The sequence below is a fragment of the Momordica charantia genome, assembly GCF_013281855.1.
Source record: "Momordica charantia cultivar OHB3-1 chromosome 11 unlocalized genomic scaffold, Mcharantia_2.0 BLBB01000011.1, whole genome shotgun sequence".
Lineage (NCBI taxonomy): Eukaryota > Viridiplantae > Streptophyta > Magnoliopsida > Cucurbitales > Cucurbitaceae > Momordica > Momordica charantia.
Genome location: NW_028275159.1, coordinates 13,160,298 through 13,179,002, shown reverse-complemented (window position 1 = coordinate 13,179,002; position 18,705 = coordinate 13,160,298). Strand labels below are relative to the sequence as shown.

General features: G+C 38.9%; 1 pseudogene across 1 annotated transcript; it reads right to left on the bottom strand.

The window, feature by feature from the left end:
* Positions 1-2,443: 2,443 nt before the first annotated feature.
* On the bottom strand, positions 2,444-17,911 carry LOC111006995 (pentatricopeptide repeat-containing protein At2g13600 pseudogene; annotated as a pseudogene). Its single transcript, XR_015788681.1, has 3 exons — positions 14,549-17,911; positions 3,608-4,277; positions 2,444-2,983 (listed from the first exon to the last, which is right to left on the bottom strand). The product of XR_015788681.1 is annotated as a pentatricopeptide repeat-containing protein At2g13600 pseudogene (transcript).
* Positions 17,912-18,705: the final 794 nt, after the last annotated feature.

Below are 18,705 nucleotides of genomic sequence, written 5' to 3'. Positions count from 1 at the left end.
GAAAGTATGAATGAATGTAAGATTGTTTTGAATGTTTGAATGATTTAGTTATTCAAAAGTTTGAAAGTTGTACCAAGTGTTTTAGAATGAACTTTGAAAGTTGTACCAAGTGTTTTAGAATGAACTTTGAAAGTTTTGATTGAAAGAAAGTTTGTTTTGAAGGATTTGAAGTTTGATCGAATTAAAGTTTGTTTTGAAAGAATGAAATTTTGTTTTGATTGACTGGAAATTTTATCTTATTTGAAGACTTTGTTTCCGAAAATCTAGTTTATTTTTTAAAGTTTTGATTTGTTCGTATTTTTGTTTACGAATGTTTTGAAAGGAAAATGAATTTTGAAATTCGATATGGAAATTGCTTATTGAGTATTTTTGTACTCATTTTTTTTTCTGTTTTCTAAATGTTTCAGATGAAGGTTCAAGTGACTGCTTAGATAGTGATTGAGGAATAGCGTTCTGGCATGAGGAGTTGAAATCTTTAGTATTTTCCATTGTTTTTAGCTTATGCGAACTTAGTTAGATCTGAGGTAGTTATTCTTTGGTTTTATTATAGTGTGAGTTTTTTTTTTTGTGTCAAAGTTGGACTTGTCCTTATCTTTTGTCATAGTATCGTATTAAATAAAGAAGTATTTCCGTTAATTTAGTGTTTAGTTGTTTACGCTTCCGCATTTTGTCAGAATGACCGTATTGGAAAATAAGGGTTGTTACAATTTATTTATGTAATTCATATTTTTTCATGATCTTTCCGCAATTTGTGATTTCCCCACCATTTTTTCTATTCATATTTCATGTGACTTTTGTAGAAGAAAAAAAATCTCATGGTTTTTTTTTTAAAAAAAAGGAAAAGAAATTGCAGATTATGTAAATTTTTAAAGATGACAAAAAATAGAATTTCAAATTTTTTTTACAAATAGCTCGATTTAAAAAAATGAAAAGAAAAATTTATAAGTTGATGGGATATTTGAACTCTAATTTTAAATTGTATAGACACCACCTATTTTGTTGAACCTACAAGAAATTATTTTTTCTATAAATTATTTTACTGATATTGTTTTTCTTATTTAAATATCATTTTCGATATTCAATTCTTCTTATTTTATATAAATTTTAATTATTTTTATTTAAAGAATTTGATGATTCGAAGATTAATTGTTTAGGATATATTTTCATTAAATTTACATCATATGTACTAGACTACGTGAGGTTATTTGAAAAATAACAGTGAGTAAAAAAAATTGGACTATAATATAAAATTTTCAGGTTTGAATTGATTGGACTATAATATAAAATTTTCAGGTTTGAATTGCTTTTATGCATATAACTAAAGCAAATAGCTGGGAATGGAGAAACCATCCCCTTCCAGCACTCACCTGTTACTCTTGAACAGGTCAAAAAACAATGCATAAATTTTAGAGATTCTATTGAGCAAAAATAAGGCTTAAAAACCCTGAAAAAGAAAAAGATACATATAGATGAATTATAGATTTTCCCCCTTTGGGATCTTTTGCCCCTCTTTTGTAAAGGAATTATTATTTCTCGTAAATATATGTATGTAGACTTTCCCCCATGGTTTAGTCTGATAGAGAAATTCCATGAAAATATGAATACCCATTTTACCCAAAAAACAAAAAAAAAAAAAAAAACAAGAAAAAAAGAAATCAAAAGTATTCCAAAAAACAACCATCAAATGAAGACTATTTTAAGTTATTTACTTCAATTGATGAGTCTTAAAAATATTTATAAAAATCATGATCGTGATTTTAGCACCAATAAAAAGAAATAAAAATTAATATTCAAAAATAAAATTGCATTTCTAATACAAAAATAAGAAACTGAACCTTTTATGTAAAGGAAAGATTTGGTAACTATTGGTTTGGTGAAATAAGGAAACTGATTCAGGTTAAACCGAATGGATTAGTTTTTTCTACTGCTTATCGGGTCAAAAGCACAAATTGAGTTTAATCCAAGGTTTTAAATGTCAATATCGATGAAAACGTCGAGGTCTCAATTTCATAGAAATATCGACAAAATGTTGATGTCTATGGATATTTCTATAAAAGTTAGAAAAATTAAAAAATCTTAAAAAATATTTAAATCAACAAATAAACGTTTTCCCATTTCTAAATTAGTTAAAAATAATTAATATTAATATTATATATATATATGACATTTTGTTATATTTTTCATATTTTGTCGAATTTTTTGTACTATGATGGAAATGTCGATTCACCCCTTATGTCGATGTCGTATCCATGGAAACATGGATATGTTTGTCGACATGTTGATGGATATTTAAAACCATAGTTAATCAAACAAGTTGGGACAAATTACCTAACAAACTAAACCATGAATGGGGTAGTACACAGCTTAACCTATATATATATATATATATAATGCTTAATATGTTATATGTATACATATATACATAGTTGAAAGTTCATGCATTGGTTGCAACCCAACGACTTCCAGATACCATAAGAATACAACAGTGACTGCATGCGTGCTGTAAATGAACCATGATAAAATCTTCCTTCATAGGAGAAATAGTTTCACCAAGCTGGAGAAAAAACAGATATCAATATGAGATAATAGGTTTAATGCCATTAAAATTATTATCTAATCTTCTAAAAAATGGTTATTTATGCTAATAATTTTACTAACTCTCTGCTAGCATAGCAACTATTCATAAGGATGGATTCATAATTAAGAGAAGTACAAGAACATATTAAGCAAATATGAAAATGACGTGACATTGTCTTTTTAGTCATTCCTTCTTTGTTTCTATCTTCTTCCATCCTCTTCTTGGCGACGCTGATAAATCGAATCCTCTGCAGCACTCGGCCAATAATCACCATCAAAAAATCGCAGCCTGGCTGCTGTAACCTTAGCCTTACATTCACGAGTAGATACAAAGAAATGGTCGTATAGATTAGTGAGATGAACAACAATATTTTCCTTGGCAGCTTTTCTTAACCTTGATAAATACCTGAAATTGTACAGCATGCCAAACAAGGTGTTAAAAAAGAATAAATTACTTCTATATGGAACAACTCATAACGTTAAAAACATTTAGGTTTACCACTTGTCCCTTTGTTATGATGGTTCTGTTCATCATTTCTTTAGGCAGAGACATATTACCAATGCTACTAAACAATAAATACAAAAGGGAGTCTAAGGATAAGCACCTTTCAACCCAAAGACCAAAAGGCATTATAGAAAGATCTTGGATTGGTTTAAAGATAGAATGCAACCATATTATTTTTTTGTTCTAACAACAAACAACTTGTCATTGATATATGAAAAGGAAAAATGTTCAAGATATAAATCCCAAAGGGGTGAAAGAAGAAAAGAAATAAGAAGGCAACCATATTATTAATAAGAAGGAAATACAAAAAGGACGTAAAACAAGTCATCCCAAGCCAAAAAAAGGAGTTCCAATTGGTACGTATTATATCATAACGTGGGCGTAGTTACAATATTATTTTTTCTCATTTCACAGAAATTAATTTTTAATAAAAAGTATAAGGAAGAAAGGCAACAAAAATAACTTATATCCAATAAAACATGCTTCCAACATTTTTACAAGTCAGAGATGATTAGTTGAAATCACCTCATCATAACTTTTCCCTTGAATCCTAGCCCTTTCCTGTCTTTCCTGTTTCAATCTCCTAACCAACCGCTGCTCTATGTGATCACTAAGAATTCGTTCTAGGCAAGTCTTTGGCACCAAGAACAGCACTTTGAGGTAATGGTGTATGCTCTCCTCTTTCAATTTCTTGAATATGACAATTTGGACATGTATACTCGCTTGACCCCCATCGTTTTTCCGACCATTGAAAGAGCACAGATCTGATGTTGCCATGCTTTACATTTATCACATTGAACCCAATGAAAGAAAGCATGCGAGTGGTTGAAAATTTTAAACGAGGAAACATAAGAAAATCATCTAAAAATCAAACCATAGCATACTGCAAATACAACATACCCATTCCTCAGTCTCTTCATCATGTTTCTTCTTCTCTAGCATTGACTTGGGAATGGCAGTCCCATCATCAACTATAGCATATCCACGAGAGTCATTGTAACGGAATACAAAAATAATGTCGTCTATTACCAGCACCTACCGTATAATACATTGGATTTCGCTTTATACAAGCACAACATGGCGTGCAATATATAGGTGGTGACTCAAAAGTAAGTTTCTCAACTGCACACAATTGACAGAAATTCTCACTCATTGACTGTTCCGTTGCTTGATTCTTCTCAGCCTTGGATTAGCTCTGGGGAAAACAATTGTAATTAGAAAAAAGTTTTGAGATCACTAAGTGTGTTTGGGGGAGGGAATACTCTGGACACGTGGAAGACCCCTATTGGTGCTCCAAGATGACTCATGAATCATGCCCAGCTCGGAAGGCCGAGATGGCCGCCACCAACGCCGAGAAATGCCAAGTGTGAGGGCCGAGGTGAGCCCGGCCCAGGTCCGACCCACCGGGGAGCTCGGTATGGGCCGAGATGCGCAACTGTCTGCGGCGTGATTATCGGGCGTAACCGTCGGTCCCGAGATTACCGGATGTAACCGACGGTCCCGAGATTACCGAATGTAACAGCCGCGAGATTAGCGGGACTACCACCCATAAGTAGAGGACTTCACTCCACGATCAGGTACGATGATTTCTGGCTTCGAACTAAACTTGTAATCCGACCTATACTAACTTGATCGTCGGAGTGCTCACCTTTTTGTGCAGGTCCGCCCAAGTATTCAGGTCGGTCCGGAGGCCGGGTTCGAGCTACAACCAGGAACACACTGTTGTGCACATCTTTGCATAAACAAATTGCACTTGATCACAGGTTTAGTACCCATATTTCACACCATTAAAATGATATATTTAAGAACATCTCAACATGAATGCGACAAAGGGTCACTGGGAGATGAAAGGTCACAAACATAAAATACCCCATTAACATCTGTACTTACTACTTTCATCAAGATTGCATATGAAAAAGATTCCAGGACATTAAGAGTCGAAGAATACGTTTCTGATAAAAAGTCTGTTTCCTAAATTAAAAATAAAAGTAAATAAAAAATCCAAAGAATGCATCCTAATCAATGATGACAAGACGTTAAAAATCTATGGCTTTCAAGAGTTGAACTCTGCAGCCCATCCAGTTTTACATCTACGATCTCATGCTTAACAGCCATATTGACATCACCGTGTGATAGACCCCCGATCATCAAGACATATGCTAGGAAGAAGGGTAATAGAGGGAAAGGGAATGTTAGTGTGGGCCCGAGTTAGTTAGAGGGCATTTTTGACATTGAGTGGGTAATAGTATGGTTGGTTATATAATCTGCTTTCATAGGGGGGGTGGGGTATCTTTTTGGCTATTGCTTGTGAGTAGTATAGGAGAGGATATGGAGCTCTCGAAATCTCCCTCAACCTGTAATTCCCTTCTGTTATATAAATAATAGAGTACTGGACTCTATCATTTTGGTATGAGCAGTGAATTCTGGGCATGGTGACGAGAATGGAATCGAGGTAGAAGCCGTTGAACAACAGTTGTCCAGAGTAGCTTCAGTTGTCGAAGATAGTAAGGAATATTTGAAGGAGATGACCTTGTTCAAGGAAGAAATGCCCTTATGGATGACTGGTGTCGCACAGAAAATTGGAATTGACGAGAAAAATCGAGCCAATAAAAGAAAGGGGCCTGAAAAAGAGCTCGAGATGCGGGAAAAGACACTGACGAGTGCAGCGACATCAAACGATGGGTCTAACCAGCTCACGAACGCCCTTGCGCCGGTGTTTGACCTTTTTTTGCGGAAACTCAAAGTACCTATGTTTGACGGAGAAAACCCGGATGGTTGGTTGCATCGGGTTGCACGGTATTTCGTCATCAATCGATCGGCCTATAATGAAAAGTTGGAGGTGGCGATCATGTGTTTGGAAGGAGAAGCGTTATCGTGGCATCAATGGGAAGAGACACAAAGACCAATTCTGACTTGGGAGGAATTTTGGATCCTCTTACTTCAGCGATTCCGTCTGACAATGGAAGGCAACTTGTGTGATCGATTTTGGCAATCCGACAAGAAACGACGGTTAGAGATTACCGACGTCGTTTCGAAGAAGTAGGGTCCAATTGATGGGGTACCTGCGTTTGTTCAGGAGAGCTTATTTCTCAAGGAGCTTAAAAGAGGAAATCAGGAAAGAGGTTAGGGTTTTAAAACCCAATGGGCTTAAAGCTGTAATGCAATTAGCCCAATTAATAGTGGATAAGAATTCGAAAGGCCCTACACAAGGAGAAACGGTAAAGCCCAGCGGGTCAGCATCTGGGTCGGCCCGAACCGTCTCCTTTAGCCCTACCCAGTCTTCATCAACGCGTCACCTGGAGATGGCTACGAAAGGGACAGAAAAATCAACAAATCCAGGGTCTTTTCGGCGGCTTTCTGACGCTGAATTGAAAATGAAACAAGAAAAGGGCCTATGTTATCGTTGTGATGAGAAGTTTATGTTAGGGCACCGATGCAAAAAGAAGGAATTACAAGTCCTTGTTGTGCAGGAGGTCGACAATGGAGGGGACAAATTTGTGGATGTGGTCGAGTCTATCGCTGAAAAAACTAAAAAGGAAGGGGTGGGACTAGCTGTTCTTTCGCTCAACTCCCTTGCCGGATTAGCGTCATCGCGCACAAAGACACTTAAGGTGCGTGGATTAATTGCGAGCCACAAGGTGGTCGTGTTGGTTGACAGCGGGGCGTCACACAACTTTATTGCGGTGGAGTTTGCCCGAAAGTGCTAGTTGCCTCTCAGCAAAACAGGGGAGTATGGTGTCATTCTGGACACCGGCGATGAGGTGGCAGGACAAGGGGTTTGCAAAAGGGTAGAAATCGTCTTCCCCAATGTGACAGTCGTCCAAGATTTTATACCTATTCCTTTGGGTAATGCGGATATGATCCTGGGCACACAATGGCTATCGACTTTGGGAGATGTCACCATCAACCTCGCAAAGTTAACGATGCGCTTTGAGCTCGATGCGCGGGTTATTGTTATGCAAGGGGAGTATCGGCTATAGAACACCCAGGTGTCCCTGAAGGCAATGTTGCGGGCAGTGCGTTTGGAGAAACACGGAGTCCTCTTAGAATTGCATTCGCTAGCAGCTGATGCCCTCGAGCCCCAACCTCAGGCAGCGGGTGCAACTCCGTGGGAAGTCCAACAGGTATTAGAAAACTTTACGCAGGTTTTTCAATCACTCGCGGGCCTTCTCCCTTCACGAACTTGTGATCATGCTATTGAGCTCCAGCCCTCTGTCGGGACGGTGAACGTGCGCCCATACCGTTACCCACAATTCCAGAAGGACGAAATTGAAAGGTTAGTCTAAGAAATGTCGATTGCAGGGATTATTCAGCCTAGTTCCAGTGCGTTTTCCAGCCCTGTCCTCTTGGTGAAGAAAAAAGACGGCAGTTGACGTTTTTGCGTTGACTATCGAGCTTTGAATCAGGTCACGATCCCTGATCAGTTCCCTATTCCAGTTGTTGAAGAGCTGCTGGACGAACTCCTCGGGGCTACCATATTCTCCAAAATCGAATACGGCCCAATGATGTCCATAAGACGGCTTTCCGCACCCATGACGGGCATAATGAGTTCTTTGTCATGCCATTTGGGTTGCGCAACGCTCCATCCACCTTCCAATCTGCTCCCATACTTACGTAAGTTTACCTTGGTTTTTTTTTATGACATATTGGTGTATAGTTCCTTAGTGCAGGATCATGCGCAACACCTCAGCTTAGTCTTTCAGGCTTTGGCCTCGCAGGTGGCAAATCAAGAAAAATGCTCGTTTGGGGTGCCACAGATTGAGTATTTGGGACATATTGTGTCCGCACCGGGCGTGGCTGCCGACCCCACCAAAATTTCAGCCATGGTAGAGTGGCCGATCCCTAAAAACATCAAGGAGCTTCGTGGTTTTCTTGGGCTCACGGGTTACTACCGGAAATTTGTTAGGCACTGTGGGTCCATTGCTTTCCCGTTAACCCAGCTGCTCAAGAAGGATAATTTCATTTGGTCTGATGAAGCCAAGACAGCCTTTGAGACTCTTAAGCAGCACATGTCGGAGGTGCCGGTTCTTACTCTTCCCGACTTCTCCAAGCAGTTTGTAATTGAGACTGATGCATCTGGGGTTGGCCTTAGGGCAGTGTTGATGCAAGACCGCTGTCCAATCGCCTATTACAGTCATGCCTTGCCACTTAACCACCAACATAAGCCCATTTATGAGCGCAAATCTATGGCCGTTGTCACGGCTATCCAAAAATGGCGCCCGTATTTGACCAACGAGCCTTGAAGTTCCTACTAGATCAACGTGTTATCCCCAGTGAATATCAATGAGTTTGACATTGAGTATAAACCGAGGTTGGAAAATAAGGCCGCCAATGCTCTCTCACGGCGTCCGAAGGTGACCCAGTTGTGTGCTCTGTCCTTGACCAGTAGCCTTAATACTACAGTGCTTGCCCAAGAAATTCTAGATGATGCAAATTTATCCAAAGTGATCACAGCCCTCCGTTCGGGATTACCCGCCCCTCCAGGATACTCATTGTCGCAGGCCCTTTTTTATTTCCATGGTAAGCTAGTGCTCGCTCCCACCTCCTTCAATTCCGATTATTTTGCAGGAATTTCATGGCACACTGACGGGAGGACATTTGGGGTTTCTCAAGACGTTGACTTGCCTCAACCGTGAGGTATATTGGCGTGGCATGCGCTAGGATGTCCGCCGCTATTGTGCTGAATGCTCGGTGTGCCAACAAGCTAAATATCTTTCATTGGCGCCGGCGAGGTTGTTCAACTGTTACCCGTACAGATTGTGTTTGGGAAGATGTATCCATTGCTTTTGTTGAAAGGCTGCCACATTCTGAGGGTTATAACTCGATATTGGTCGTGGTCAATCGTTTGTCAAAGTATAGCCATTTCCCCGCCCTCAAACATCCTTTTACTGCTGTGACTGTGGCCCAGGTGTTCATTCGGGAAGTAGTGCGCCTACATGGTATACCTCGCAGCATTGTATCCAACCGTGATAAAGTTTTTACCAGCCTATTTTGGGAGGAATTATTTCGGTGTGCTAGGACCAGTTTACAGCGGAGTTCTTCCTACCACCACAAATCAACGGCCAAATCGAGGTAGTAAACCGCTACCTTGAATCCTATTTACGCTGCTTTACCATGACCACACCTTCTAAGTGGTTTAAATGGCTTGAGTGGGCGGAATTTAGCTACAACACTTCCTTTCACACCTCCATGAAGATGTCTCCATTTGAGGTGGTTTATCAACGTCCACTCCCCTGTTTTGCCTTATGAACCGGGCCATTCCCCTATGTCCGCCGTCTACCAACAGCTACATGAGAGGGATGAGATGATTCATCGGTTGAAGGATTGCCTACGAGCTGCCCAACAACGTATGCTGACTCAGGCCAACACCAAGCGCCGGGATGTGGAATTTGACATCGGAACATTGGTGTATCTGAAGCTTCGGCCCTATCGTCAGCATAGCTTGCATCCTCACTCCAATGCTAAGCTGGCCCCCCGTTTTGTTGGCCCGTTTCGTATCCTTGAGCGTGTAGGACCCATGGCTTACCGGTTGGCACTTCCGGAATGGGCTACGATCCACCCCGTATTCCATGTTTCTCATTTACGAAGGGTTGTTGGTCATACGTTCCCCATGATTCCTTTTCCAAAGCATTTAGGGAAAGATGGTGTGGTAGCAGTTACGCCAATGGAGACACTTGGAGTTCGAACAAATGTCAACCGGCTGCTGGTTTGGAGGTCCTCGTTCGCTGGGAAGGGGGAACTGTGGAGGATGCCACTTAGGAACCATCAGAGACTATTCAGACTCAGTTTCCAGATTTCCACCTTGAGAACAAGGTGTCTTCGTGGTGGGCGGGTAATGATAGACCCCCGATCCTCAGGACATATGCGAGGAAGAAGGGTAATAGAGGGAAAGGGAATGTAGTGTGGGCCCGAGTTAGTTAGAGGGCATTTTTGACATTGAGTGGGTAATAATAGGGAATGTAGTGTGGGCCCGAGTTAGTTAGAGAGCTCTCGAAATCTACCTCAACCTTAATTCCCTTCTGTTATATAAATAGACTCTATCATCGTGTTGATAACCTTGGCACTACACATCCAAAAACATATGTCGTTCACTCATAGCAGAAGTTGAAACAGCCCAAGTCTCACTCTAGGGAATAAGAGACTGAGAGGACTGCTTCTTCATGCGTTTAAGAAAAGATTGCAGATCTTTCGAAGTTTCAGTAGCTTGAAGAGACTTCAAAATAAACCTAGTGGAATCTGGAGTATCGCAAGATTTAGAGAATCCATTGGTTGATTTTGGCACACTTGATTCAAACACATTGTGGGTGCGTACTTTCTTTCGGCTCTAGATATAGCTTCAGACAGGAATACGAACAGGATAGTTTGAATCGCTAATACAGAATATTACAAGAATATAAAATATACTAATATAAATACTCTAACACTCCCCTCAAGTTGGTGCATATATGTTAATCATGCCCAACTTATTAGAGAGATAATCTATATGTGCTCTATTCAATGCTTTAGTGAAGATATCTCCTAACTGCTCTCTAGTCTTCATGTATCATGTAGCCACCAATCCTTGTTGTATTTTCTCACGTACATAATGACAATCGACTTCAATGTGTTTGGTTGATTCACAAAATACTGAGATCTGATGCAATATGGAGAGCTACTTGATTATCGCATGAAAGTTTCATTGGAGTGGTGATGTCAAATCTCAATTCAGTCAGAAGCTGATGTATCCATACTAATTCATGCACCGACTGTGTCATAGCCCTATATTTTTATTCAGCTCTTGAATGCGACACCACATTTTGTTTCTTACTTTTTCAAGAAACTAAATTACCTCTGACAAATACACAATATCCTGAGGTTGAACTTCTATCTTCCGTAGAACCTTTCTAATCAGCATCTAAAATACATTCAATATTAAGATGACCATGATCTTTATATAACAAACCACGTCCAGGAGCACCTTTCAAATAACATATAATATGTTCCAATGCGGCCCAATGGTTAGTCGTAGGAGAACTCATAAACTGACTCATAATGTTAATTGGATAAGCTATGTCTGCCTAGTAACTATAAGGTAATTCAACTTCCCTACTAATCTCCTATACTTCTCGAGATCTTTCAACTCCTCACCTTCCTTTGTAAGTTGTAACAAGTCTAAGTACATATTTTCTCTGTGACAAGAGAATCCTCTTCTTACTCCTTATTACCTCAATTCCTAAGAAGTATTTCAGCATTCCCAAATCCTTAGAATGAAATTGACTATGAAGAAAAGTCTTGAGTGATAGGATGCCTGATGTATCATTACCAGTAATCACAATATCATCAGTATATACAACTAACAAGATAACACTAGACTGAGATTGTTTATAAAAAAAACAGAATGATCTAACTTACTCTTTTTCATTCCAAAGTCCTCAATCACGTTACCGAATGCTTGCGGACTTTGTTTCAACCCATATAAGGAATTATTTCTCCCCCTGAGCAACAAAACTTGGTGGTTGCTCCATATACACTTCTTGAAGATAACCATGGAAGAATGCATTTTTAATATCAAGCTGATACAAGGGCCAATAGTAGATGGATGCCAAGGAAATAATCCAATTTAGCAACCAGAGATAAAGTATTAGAATAATCAATTCCATAAGTCTATGTTTAGCCTTTAGCAACAAGACGAGCTTTCAATCGGGCAATGGATCCATAAGGATGAACTTTAACAGCAAACACTTGTTTACAACTATTAGGTTTCTTTCCTACAGGAAGAGAGACTAAATCCTAAGTACCATTGTCATCTAAGGCATCATCTCCTCAAACATAGCAGCTCATCAACCCGGATGAGACAAAGTTCCATGAACAGTTTTAGGAACAGATAAAGACTCGAGGGATGCAATAATCGAACAAGTAGGTGAAGACAAATGGTTATATGAAACAAGAGAAGAAACAGGATAAGAACATTGACGTTTACCTTTTCGAAGAGCGATAGGAAGATCATCACTCATTCTTGGATCCACTGACGAAGAAGCTGCTGGTATGGGGCATGTGACGGAAGAACGTTGCCCTCTAAAATAAACTTGAGTAATAGGTGGCAAAGGAGGACCAAGCACAGATGGAGATGTATCGCTAGAGGACACTTCAGTAGAAGTAGAGACAATAGAATAGACAAGAAAGTCATCATCTTCCTAAGAATGTTCCCCCTAACTGTTACTCAAGGATGATGAAAAAGAAGTATCTTCAAGGAACGTGATGCAGAAGATACTAGATATCTATTGAGATCAAGAAAATAACATCAATACCCTTTTTTAACACAAGAATAACCAAGGAAAATGTATTTCAATGACTTAGGGTCCAATTTGGTGAGCTGGGAGCGGACATCTCGAACAAAACAAGTGCAACCAATTTTAAGTTTAATAAAAAATAAAGGTTGTGTGGGACATAAGTACGATAAAGTATCTCACCCTTAAGAATTGATGAAGACATGCGATTAATCATGAAGCAAGCCGTCGAAACAGCATTGGCCCAAAAATATTTCGAAACATGCATTTGAAACATCAAGGCCCTTGCTGTTTTGAGAAGATGTCTATTTTTCCTTTCTGCAACTCCATTTTGAGATGGAGTATCGACACAAGAGGATTGGTGAAGAATACCACATTCATCTAAATAGGAGCCAAGAACACTATAAAAATATTCTTTAGCATTATCACTCCATAAAACTTTAAAAGAGCCACCAAATTGAGTTTGAACTTCGACATGAAAGTTAGGAAAATGAGAAAGTAACTTAGAACGACGTTTCATTAAATATAACTAAGTTACACAAGAAAAATCATCGACAAAGGTAACAGAATACCGAAATCCACTTTTGGACTCAACAGGACAAAGATCCAAAATATCATAATGAGCCAATTAAAAAGAGCAGTAGCTCGTTCATTGACTCTAGATACGAACTAAGACGATGAAACTTAGCAAATTGACATGACTCACAATCTAAAGAACGCAAAGTATGAAATTGAAGATGGAGACTCTTTAACACGAAGAGGAAGGAGGACCCAAATGACAATGTTCTTCGAAAGGATATGGCACTCGAGTGCAAATGGTGGTTGTAGACATTGGTGTATCAAACGTGTAGAGGTCATTGGATTCACGCCCTTTACCAATAGAATAGTCTTCTTCGTCGTAAGATCTTAAAATAAGCAACAACAAGGAAAGAATAAAACAAAACAATTGAGATCACGAGTAAGTTTACTTTTAGAGATCAAATTAAAAGAGAATTGTGGTAAATTTAGAACAGAGCTCAACAAAAGAGATTTGGAAAGATGAATTGTGCCATAATCAAGAACAAGAGAAGTGGTGTCATCTGCTAAGGTAACATCAGGCAAAGATGTAATGTAGATGGGGAAAATGTAGCAAATAAATTGTAGTTACCTGACATGTGATTTGTAGCACCAGAGTCAATTATCCATTGTGATGCAGAGGAAAAAAAGACATTTATTTGCGTGACCTGCCTCTGCGATGACAGTAATTGGATTAGAGGATGATGTCGTCAATGACTCTTGATACTGTTGAATTTAACAAACTCTTTCGCAGAAATCGTCACCATTAATTTCTTCTCAATAATAACTTCAACAATACGGACACAAATAGAAAACTGCACTGAAACAAACCGAACCAGATATGGAAGAGGAAAGAAAGTTCGAGCTGGATGAACTGAACAGTGAACCAAACCAAACAAACCGGTTGAAACGAACCAAGAGAACCAAACCAGTTAAACAACCAAACGAACCAAACCAAGCAAATGTCCTTATTTTAGAAACCCTAGTAGCTGCGAATTGAACTCACGACAAATTTGAAACCCACGAGACTGGCAGCGACTAAGGGTGACGGGTGGCAAAACGCGGTGACTTGTGGAGGCTGACGACAACATGCGACGACTGACAGCGACTTGCGGTTGTTAATGGCGACTTGCGGCAGTTAACGGCAACTTGCGGCGGCTGACAACGAAGCACAGTGAGTAGAAATCGAAACCTATGACCCCGAACTACAACCAACCACGCAAGACCAACACAAATGACAAACTCAAATTCCGGCGCAATAGCAACCAACGACAACAGGCAACAGTAGTAGCGACAATGACAGCGGCAGCAGCAAACGGCGATGTAGTTGCATAGCAACAGGGTTTTTCAACAAGCCCTAATAGGCACAAAACCCTAATGGGCACAAAACCCACAATTTTGGAAGAAACTCAGGGCTCTGATACCATGTGAACACTAGGGTTTGAGAGAATCAGATAACGACTATTCTCATCACTGAAGAATATATATAGACAAATATACAATATTGACCTAATAATGTAAAAGGACTATAAAGGACAAACTAATACAGAATATTACAAGAATAAAAATATACGAATATAAATACTCTAACAAGTTCCATGAAAATTTGACTAGTTAGTGGAGAAAGATGAACCAAACCATTTACCGCTCGATTTGTAAACCCATAAGATTTCTGCTGTAAGATTGTGTAGTATACGACTGTTCTGACCACCAATATGCTGCTTTTGCAATTGCACTAGAGACAACCCTGTAGGTTCAACACTGGGAAGCCCACTGCCATTACTGGAAGAGTCCCTGCTCACATAAGACTAGTTGGTTTGAACACCACCAAGAAGTAGTATTGTTCCACAAAATATCTTCAGTTGTAAAAGAGTCTTCAAAAACTCGTTTAAAAGAACATTAGTGTCCTAAATGAAAACAAATATGGTAGATAAATAGGGAGTAACTGAGATATATTTTTCAAGTTATTCGACAAAATGGGGTACAACATGAGATTAGGTTAGACCCATTACATAATTTAACAATCTATCCTAACAATGTTTTGATTAAAAAGCTATAGGAATCTATGTCTTCTCTACATTGTATTTTAGCAAAAAGAGTGAACATATGACAGTGGTTTGGCTTTTCCTAATGAGAAAATCCGTAAGATCTATTTCCACTTAGATTATTTATTTCCTTCGAATCCATTCTTACATCAATTAGCTGGAAGAATCTAGTCACTTGTATATGGTGTTTCAATTTGGTAAGATTTTTTTCTTCTTTTTTTAACAAGATACAAACTTCTCATTGAAATAATGAAAAGGAACAAAATTGTTCAAAACATACAAACTCTCGAGAGAGTGAAAAGGAAAAACAAGCAAGAAATAAAAAAAGAATTACCAATGATAAATAAAGGCACCCCAATTAGAACAAATAAGACTAGGGGAGTAATCTCCAAACAAAGTAGATAGAGAACACTGCTGAGAAACTTTGAATTTTGCTAGTGAAACCAATTGAACGAGAATTTCCTTCTATCGTCAAAATTTCTTAGATTCCTTTCAAACCACAACTCATATATCATAGCGTTTATAGCATTCAGCCACAGCAGATTAGCTTTAGGAGGCAAATATGACCCAAGAAGAAGTTGAATAAGATCATTCACTGTGGCCCCATCGCAAACCCAAGATAAGTTGAACTCAGCCCCTTTCAAACCAAAACTCATATAACACAACATTTCAATTTAGTAAGATGAGGGCATTGTCATGTTCTTCAAGCTGTTCTTCATCAATTTCATTGCTACCAACATATGGGACATATCCAGCTCGTCTCATCTGTTGTAGAAGTGTTCTCAAAAGCATGTAGATTTCTTTCTTCTTTGGATTTCTTTGATCCTTAACCATAAAAACATTCATCTGACCCTGAATTTCAATCCAACTGCAACCTGGATGTTTAACCACTCCTCTCTTTCTCATCAGCTTTCTTATTCTCACAACATTCCCCCAATCTCCACGTTCAGCATACATATTCGAGAGAAGAACATATGGCCCAGAATTCTCAGCATCTACCTCTAAAAGCTTCTCTACTACATATTCCCCCAATTTGATGTTCCGATGGACTTTACAAGCGGCAAGCAAGGATCCCCAGATGATAGCATCAGGCTGCATCGGCATTTCCTCTATTATATCTTTTGCTTCTTCAAGGCAGCCAGCTCGACCTAGTAAATCAACCATACATGTATAATGGTCTTTTAATGACACCAAACCATATTGTGCACTCATGGATCGAAAGTAATGGCGGCCTTCATCAAGCAGCCCAGCATGACTACAAGCGCAAAGAACACCGATCATTGTGACATGATCTGGTTTCTCTCCTGATTCTAACATTTTACTGAAAACTCCAAGGGCCTCATTACCAAAGCCATTTTGTGCATATCCAACTATCATAGCATTCCATGAGACACAATTCCTTTTGCATCATATGTTCAAACACCTTACAACCATTCTCAACTGATCCACATTTCATATACATATCTATTAGAGAATTCCCAACAAAAGTATCTGACTCTTCTCCCGATTGAAATCGAAATCCATGCTTTAAAACATGAGAGTGAGCCTGTCGGCCAAGCTGCAAATCAGCAAGGTTTGCACAAGCATTTAGGAGATTGCCAAAGGTGTAGTGTGTAGGCCAAACAGACTCCCTCTTCAAAAAACGAAAGAGTACAAGTGCCTCTTCATTCTCTCCATTTTGTGTACACCCTGCAATAAGCGCATTCCAAGTAATTACATCTTTCACCAACATATTTGAGAACATACATCTTGCAGCTTTTACACTTGATGCTTTTGCGTAGCCACTCACCATTGAGGTTTCAGACACCACACTCCTAATTGGCATATGATCGAAAACTATTCTAGCCTCGTTAATCCTGTTACATTTAGCATACATATCAACCAATGCATTACATAAAATAAGGTCATTTCTAAATTCATCACATTTCACAACACGAGTATGAATCTGCTGACCTTTGATCGCTGAGATAGTTGCACATGCACTAACAACACTAGCAAGTGTTACTTCATCAGCTTCAACCCTACATTTGATCATTTCAAAAAAAATAACAAGAGCCTCATCAACTGGACCATTCTGTTCATAACATGTAATCAAGCTGTTCCAAGAAACTCTACTTCTTACGGTCATTCCATCAAAAACACTTCGAGCACGATCAACTCTCCCACATTTAGAGTACATATCTACTAGAGCAGAGCCCATATACACATCTGATATATAATTTGACCTATATATTAAACTGTGGATTTGGGAACCCAATTTCAAATCTCGTAAACCTGCACAAGCACTGAGGGCACTGCCGAATGAATATTCATTCATCTGAAAACCATGACTATGCATTTGAGCAAAATAATTTAAAGCTTCATCAAAGCAATCATGTTGTTCGAAACCTGAAATCATAGAATTCCATGAGCATTGGTCAACTTCAGGCATCTTCTCAAAGATATCTACAGCATCATCAAGAAATCCAAATTTCGTGTATGCACAAATGATGGAGTTCCAAGAGAAAATATTTGTCTCGAGCAATCCATCAAACAATTTGCGAGCAACATCTACACAGCCACATTTCCCATACACATCAATGAGCCTATTTTGGATAAACGTTTCTGAGGCAAAGGGCAATTTAATTATGCAGGCATGTACACAACTCGTGTCTCTAGCTGACTTAGAGCGAGCACATTGGTTCAAGAGCTTGGCAAAATGTGATGAATCAAGAAATAACAGGTCACTCATGAGATGTTTAATCAATCCACTCCTGGACATTCTATAATCCTCAAAGAAAATAGCCTCATGGGTGTGCTCTTATCAAATCTACGAGTGTTTTAAAAGAATGTGAACTTTTAAAAACCTAACCAACAAATACAACTTGAATAATAGCTTCCTCCCCATCAACTATAAAACCTTGTCAAGTCAAGTGGTTCCATCTCCTAGACAATATCAACTATCTTCCATAATTTAAACCCCTGCATAATGTACAATCAAAGTTTCCACGTTTACTTTATCCAGTATAACAAAGGCCGACGACTCTAGAGATAGTTATATACTCAAAAACATGAAAGCAGCTTGTAGTATGAAAAATACAAAGCAAATATAAACTCAAATTTCTATTTAGAATGTCAAGTCAAAACCAAATCAATAGGTGAATATCAAGATCAATATAAGTAGGCAGAATCATAGACTAATTGAAATACATTACAGTCTGTGTAGTAAGTTTTCCCAACTCAATAGTTTACAGTTAGATAGAATGAACTATTACAGGGACATGCATTTTGTACTTTTGCTTGGTAAGTGTTGAGTTCGGAACTTGTATATATAATGTCGATCCTCCCACTCCGGTCAAATGATCATGTTGCTAAAATATTTTCAGGTTATTTGGAGGCCCAGAAGCACGGACAAGGACATGGAACACGTGCACGGGCACGACAGGACACGGCAATACGTAAATTAGGACACAGACACTCTCATGATGTCGGGCTTAGGAGTGTTCCAAATTGTTTATAAAACTATGCCCTGTAGCCATTGGGTCCAGGAGATTTGTTTGACCTCAACTCTTTTACAGCTCTCCAAATTTCCTCCTCTGTAAATGGTTGCTCAATATCTACCCGGCAGTAATTGGGTTCCATTCTAGAGGCGTGGGGAGGAACCTTGAGCCTTCCTTTTTAGTGTATAACCTGTCAAAAAAGCAGAGAAATTCATGTCCAATTTCTTCCTCTTCAAAGAGGCTAGTACCTTCCGAAGAAAGAATTTATGTGATGGAGC